We start from the raw sequence: 6,211 nt of genomic DNA, 5'->3' as shown, positions 1-6,211 counted from the left end.
AGTCTGATGGGTACTCCTTTGTAGGTGACTGTCCCCTTATCTCTTGCTGCTTCTAGGATTCTGCCCTTCATTTTAGTCTTGGCTAATGTAATTATGATGTGCCTTGGTGTGTTCCTTCTTGGGTCCAACTTCTTTGGCACTCTCTGAGCTTCCTGGATTTCCTGGAAGTATATTTCCTTTGCCAGACTGGGGAAGTTCTCCTTTATTATTTGTTCAAATACGTTTTCCACTTGTGGCTGTTTCTTTCCTCCTTCTGGTACCCCTATAATCCGGATGTTGGAACGTTTAAAGATGTCCTGGAGGTTCCTAAGCCTCTCCTCATTTTTTTGAATTCTCATTTCTTCATTCCTTTCTGGTCGGATGTTTCGTTCTTCCTTCTGGTCCATTCCATTGATTTGAGTCCCAATTTCCTTTCCATCACTATTGGTTTCCTGGACATCTCCCTTCATTTCAATTAGTTTAGCCTTCATATGTTCTTCTAATTTGTGACTGTAATCTACCAATTCTGTGAGCATCCTGATAAATAGTGTCTTAAATTGGGCTTCTGAAAGGCTGGCAATCTGTTGGTCGCTTAGAGTTATTGGCTCTGGGACTTTGAGTTCTTCTTGCACCATCTTTTGGGCTGTTCGTGCCTGTTAAGTAGCAGGATCGGAGCCCTAGGTTTTCACCAGAGCAGAGCAACTCAGTCTCTGGGTTGTGACGTTGTATGTGGGGGCGGGGTCAAAGAGGGACAATGGCTTCCCTCTGCCGCCTGCTGCCCCGACCCCCACCATAACCGCAGCCACCACTGTCACCTGGCCCACGCGTTTCGTTCCACTGCACGCGAGTGTGCCACCGCTGTCAGCCCTCCACCACTGGGTTCGCCCCCTGGGGCCTGCGTGGTCCGTCTCACTGTGTGCGAATGTGCGACCTTGGTCAGTCTGCTCTGCACCCCTACTGGTTCCGAGCTGCCTGCGCGCCTAGGTCTGTCCTGCCCGACCCAGCTCCGCTGCTGGCTCCGCCTCTCTTACCGTCCCCGTTGAACGGTTCATAGCTGTCGGACTTCCGTATAATTCCGTTTTCTGGTCTTTGGGTGTGTCCTAGTTCTCCAAAACTTTTGTTGTATTCAAACTTGGTTGTGGGAGAAGGCACAGTGTTTCCACCTATGCCTCCATCTTGGCAGAAGTCTCTGTTTGTGTGTTTTTACAAATACAAATTAAACATGAAAAAATCTTTACTTAAAAAAACCTAACAATTCAAGAAAAACATATCAGTTGCATTCTAAATATTTAAAACCTATCTCAATTTAAATTTCAAGGTAAATACAGTGGATTTTAGAATTGTTTTGTGGTTTATATCCAAAGAAAAAACTTCACTAACACATTTCATTCAGTTTTTAACCATACCAGCAAGAATCAAAATTGTCAATTTTCCCAATGGCAGTTTCTCCACACCAGAAGGTAGTCATGTCTCTCCAAAGAAGAAACAATTTGGGTTTTTCCTGCTTTCAAAATGTCATCAAATCTTGTATTTCTCAAAGGCTTTGATACAAGCAGAAAATAAGAAATATCCCAATGAATAAAACATACCAAATGCCAGTAATAAGCAAGACACATTACTTTGGAGAAATGTCTGTTTAAAAAAAATCCAATCTATATATGCAAAGTAAAGCAAAGAAATTCAGTCTTTTTTTCTTCTTTTAAAATCCATTTTTCCTAAAATATCATTCCACAAACTTGGAAGTGAAGGACTAAAAGGTAAGTAGAGGGGAGGGAACACACACCATTAACACAAAAAAATAAACTTAAGCAATTTATAAGAGCCTGGGATCACACTGCAAGATACTAAAGGTGAGTGATGAAATTCACCTTTCTGCAGGAGCAGAAGTTTATACTGCTGTGTGAAGATCAGTACAAACTGATCAATTCACTGCCTTGGAGCAATTCCCATTCCCACCCCAAATCCTGGTTTCTGCACCTTGCCTCCACAGGGAGGGCCTCTCACTCCACCAGGTCCTCACAGGCAGTTTTCTCTCCTTCCCAGGCAGCTTGAGTCTTCTTCTTTTCCATATTCACCGGACCTCACCTCTGAACAGGATAGGCCTGTTGTTAAGGACATTTCGAACAGGTTCAGAATCATCAAACGCAATGAAGCCAAAATTGGGTAATTTCGCACCACTATTAATGCACAGCTCCACCATATTCCCATAATTTTGAAAGAAATATTTACAGCGGAGTGAAGGGGCGAATGCAGGCTACTGCACTTGAACAACAATGAAATGAAATGAAATAAAAGAAATATTTAAGCTCTGACTTATCCACTTCATGAGACAGACTACCAATGAAGAGTAGTTGGTGACCATCTGGATGACCATTGTAGTTCTTCAGGGTTCAGCACCACCTTGCTCACCAGCCTTACAGATTGTTCTAGGACCCCTCTGGGGAGAAATATTTATTCATTGTTCTCAAACTCTTTGATCCCTCTGAGGCCTGTACAGTGGAATCTGAAATTCAGGCTTAAGCTCTGGTTGAGGCCGGGAAGCCGGTACTTTAACAACATGAGGTGGTTTGCCAGTATTTGGAAGAGCTCCACTGGGTGGAAGGTTCTTACTGGTCACCGATGCCCAGGAAAGTGTCCTCAAGTCTCTCTGTACCATCTGAGCTGTGTCTGTAGGTGCTGCAGAAGAACACTCTGAGCATCCTCAGAAGCAGTTTCTTCTAACACTGGCTCACACTTTTCCTCTGGGATTTCAGCCACAGGCTCTAGCTCTGGTTCTAGTTCAGGACCAGGCTCTGATTCAGCAACAGTTTCCTCTAAATGTTCTTCCAAGTCATTGCTGACAGTCTAATCATAGAAAGTTCCAGAATCACCAGCTACCACCTCAGGTGCCTGCTTTCTTCAGGTTCCTCTACTTCCTCAGATTCTTCCTGTGGCTCAATGACAAAACCACCACAGACCTCATCCTGGTATCTGAAGGTGTCATTGTGAATGTACAACTTATATGCAACAGAGACCTCAGGAGCAAGGGCAAATGCCTGCATGAATTTTCTCAGAGCTTGGTTGTTATTAGAGAACAACCCCATCACCTGGACCACCACACCACTGTTCAGAGTGGCATGAGCATCAACATGGTGAATCTTAGTGTGGCAACTGGTGAAGTTCCATGACATCATTTTCCTATGGATTTCTTTCTGTCCAGAAACCACATCTGCTGGCTATCCATCTGAATCCAATCCCCCATGGACATAAGAAGAGTTCTTTCCAGAAAATCTGTGTAGCATGCCTGGGGCCTGGTTCAGCAGTGTGTAATACTGTTTCATGAATTCCCACCTGGCCAGCAGGGGACTAAGTTTCTCCATAACCATTGCTTTGGTCAATTCAACCTGTGCAGCTGAGTGGGAGAAGAACAAACTTTGCTCCACAGCTCGGAGGAAGGAAAAACCCTCATGCAACTGCATCTGCACCAGCCCTTTCATCTGTCTCAAGTTGGAGGTGTTGCCCCCTAGGTCCATCCATATAGATCTGTATAAGATTTCACTCCTGACATGTCTACAACTGAATTCTTCCTCCCAGAAACCATTTTCACCCTGTGTATCCAATTTTAGAAAATATAGCTATGATAAAACCAGTCATCCAAGCCAGCTGACCCCAATACCCATATACCATGAGTCATAAAGGCCTATTCATTTGTCTTCAGCAATACTTCTCTCAGTTTCTATTAATACTGTCTTTGTTGAGGCCCATGCATCCCCCTTCTGGACTCATGAATAGCTCTCTCACACACATCATTCTCAAGACTGAGTGTTAATTCTTAAATGTAAATGAGGTGTAAATGAGGTGTAAGTGAGGTGTAAATGTTACTTTTTAGGGCATTATGCTAAGTGTATCATAATTTATCCATTTATCCATTGATGGAGAGTTAGGATGTTTCCACATCTTGGCTATTATAAATAATGTTGTGGTAATCATGGGGGCTCATATATCTTTTCAAATTAGTTTTTTTTTGTTTTCTTTAGATAAATACTCATAAATGGAATTGCTGGATCAAAAGGTAGTTCTACTCTAAATTTTTTTATCTAATAGTTTTAGAGATAGGAAGAGAAAGGAGAGGGGGGGAGGGAGGGGAGAGAGAGAGAGAAAGAGAGAGATTTCTTTGTTATTCCACTTATTACGCATTCTTTGGTTGTTTCTTGTATGTGCCCTGGCCGGGGATCAAACCCACAACCTTGGTGTACCCAGACAATGCTCTAACCAACTGAGCTAGCTGGCCAGGGCCAATCATGTTTCTTTTTATAGAAGTAGAAAACGACTTGCCATGTAGTAGAAATGATGTTTCAGAAAGATGTACAAATTGTATTTTTGTTTCAGGTAACCCATAGCATTACTCAGTAAAATAGGGTATATCCGAGTTTTAAAATAAGTTAACTGGGATTTGTTCAATAAACTTCATGGCCTAAAGCCAAAAGAAGCTAGGCATAGTCTTTTCTTGAGGAAATCTCATGAAAGATATCCTAGATTACCCTAGAACATTATCTTCTTTATAATATCTCCATGTAACTAGACAGGGCAGAAGACTAGTTTGACCAGTCATGCTCATTATGAGTACAAATGAACATTATATTGAAAACAGTGTCTTTTCAAAATGAGTTCTTTAGTCAGTCTTTAAATGGTATTTGTAATTCTTTCTCTCTTGTTCCTGCCATCAGCAAAAATCCCCCATATTTGGGAGACCATGTGTCCTTAATTAAAGCACCAGGTCACAGAGATTCAGCATGTAGGAAATTTCTTAATTTAGCGCCATGAATTTATCATTCTCCTCACATAAGGATATTTGCTGTGCACTATTGGAATGGCTTTGTCAACTGACAACTGGATACCTTTTATCCTTGGGCTAATTCTTCTCTGTGTACTGATATCCAACATATAAACACTATAGCGCAATGATGGAGAAGGTGAGTCAAAGGCAAGAAAAGCATTATGGTGCCCACCTGCAGAATGAACCTCTGACCTAACTTCAGCTGCAACAGCCACAATGAGCCTGTTACACATTTTTGGGTGCAGAGCTGAGGACCCAATGTATCTTAATTTTATTTTCTCTTCTTAAACCCAAAACCTTAGTCTTGAAGCTATAGCAATAACGATTTTGCTCCTATTCAGCTTATTTCCATTTTCAGAAAAGTTTTTTTTTTATACTGTGTTTGGGACTGAGGGAAAATTCTTTATCTTAGTAATTCCCAGTTCTCTCCAAATGTTAGTAAATAGCACAATAAAGTAACCAACAGAAGAGGCAGATGTAGGGGGAATTGCTTCAGAGCCAGTGTGCAAACCTTTCCTGAGTTCTAGAGTCATTGCCCTCTAGAATAAAGAATGGCAAAATTCCTATTCCCATGTAACTTTATACCAACCCACCAGTTAAAAAAAATCCAAATACCACTGACTGGGCTCTTACAGCCTTTGCTTCTAGAGCACACATTAGGTGGCGCCCCAAAAACATAAACAAAATCAGCACAATAATCCCCGTTTACTAAACAGAAACTACTTGGGAAGTGTGACGTGTCTTTTGTTTGTTCTCAGGATTTTATTGCCTACACATATGCTGAAGCCTCTTTTTCCCTCAGGACCTATCCCCCTCCCTCACAGTCTGCCCCTATAAAGAGGAGAGCAATAGAGCCAAGACCCAACTGCTCCTCAGGGTTCCATATGCACAATAAATGAGTACAATACAAAAGGATACATCTTTAATTGCACTATTTGCATCATCCCATGTCCAAACAATTACTAAGTCTTATCATTTCTTTATTCACTCTAAAAATTTTGTTGAGAGACTATATGCCAAGTTCTATGCTAGGCAGTGAGAATATCAAGATAAGGCATAATTCCTACCCTCAACAAGTATGTACTCTCCAGTCTAAAGACAAATAACCAAATAAGTAAAATAAAGATTCAATTTTTAAATCTGGACATTCTATTCTTCTAAACTATTAATTGGCCTTTGAGGAATATGAAGCCATGGTTTTCAACTTTGGTTACACATTAGATTCACCTAAAAATTAAAACAAAAAACAAAAAACCCTGATGCCCTACCCAAGACAGTTAAATAAACTCTCTGGTGATGTGTTCCAGACATTAGTATTTGCTATATATTCTCCAAGTGATTGTAGTGTGTAGGCAGAACTAATAATCAGTGGCTTAAAGTATGTCATATCACTTAGTCACAGTATTTTATCAGTAG

The 6,211-nt window shown here is 41.1% G+C and overlaps 1 pseudogene; it reads right to left on the bottom strand.

Annotated features, from left to right (window-relative positions):
• Nucleotides 1–1,905: 1,905 nt before the first annotated feature.
• LOC119002038 (ras GTPase-activating protein-binding protein 1-like) lies at nucleotides 1,906–3,411 on the bottom strand (annotated as a pseudogene).
• Nucleotides 3,412–6,211: the final 2,800 nt, after the last annotated feature.

The sequence above is a fragment of the Sturnira hondurensis genome, unplaced genomic scaffold, assembly GCF_014824575.4.
Source record: "Sturnira hondurensis isolate 20B ecotype Veracruz unplaced genomic scaffold, ASM1482457v3 Scaffold0017394, whole genome shotgun sequence".
NCBI classification, from domain to species: domain Eukaryota; kingdom Metazoa; phylum Chordata; class Mammalia; order Chiroptera; family Phyllostomidae; genus Sturnira; species Sturnira hondurensis.
The sequence above is the reverse complement of the archived record's forward strand: the minus strand, read 5'-3'. Positions and strand labels throughout refer to the sequence as shown.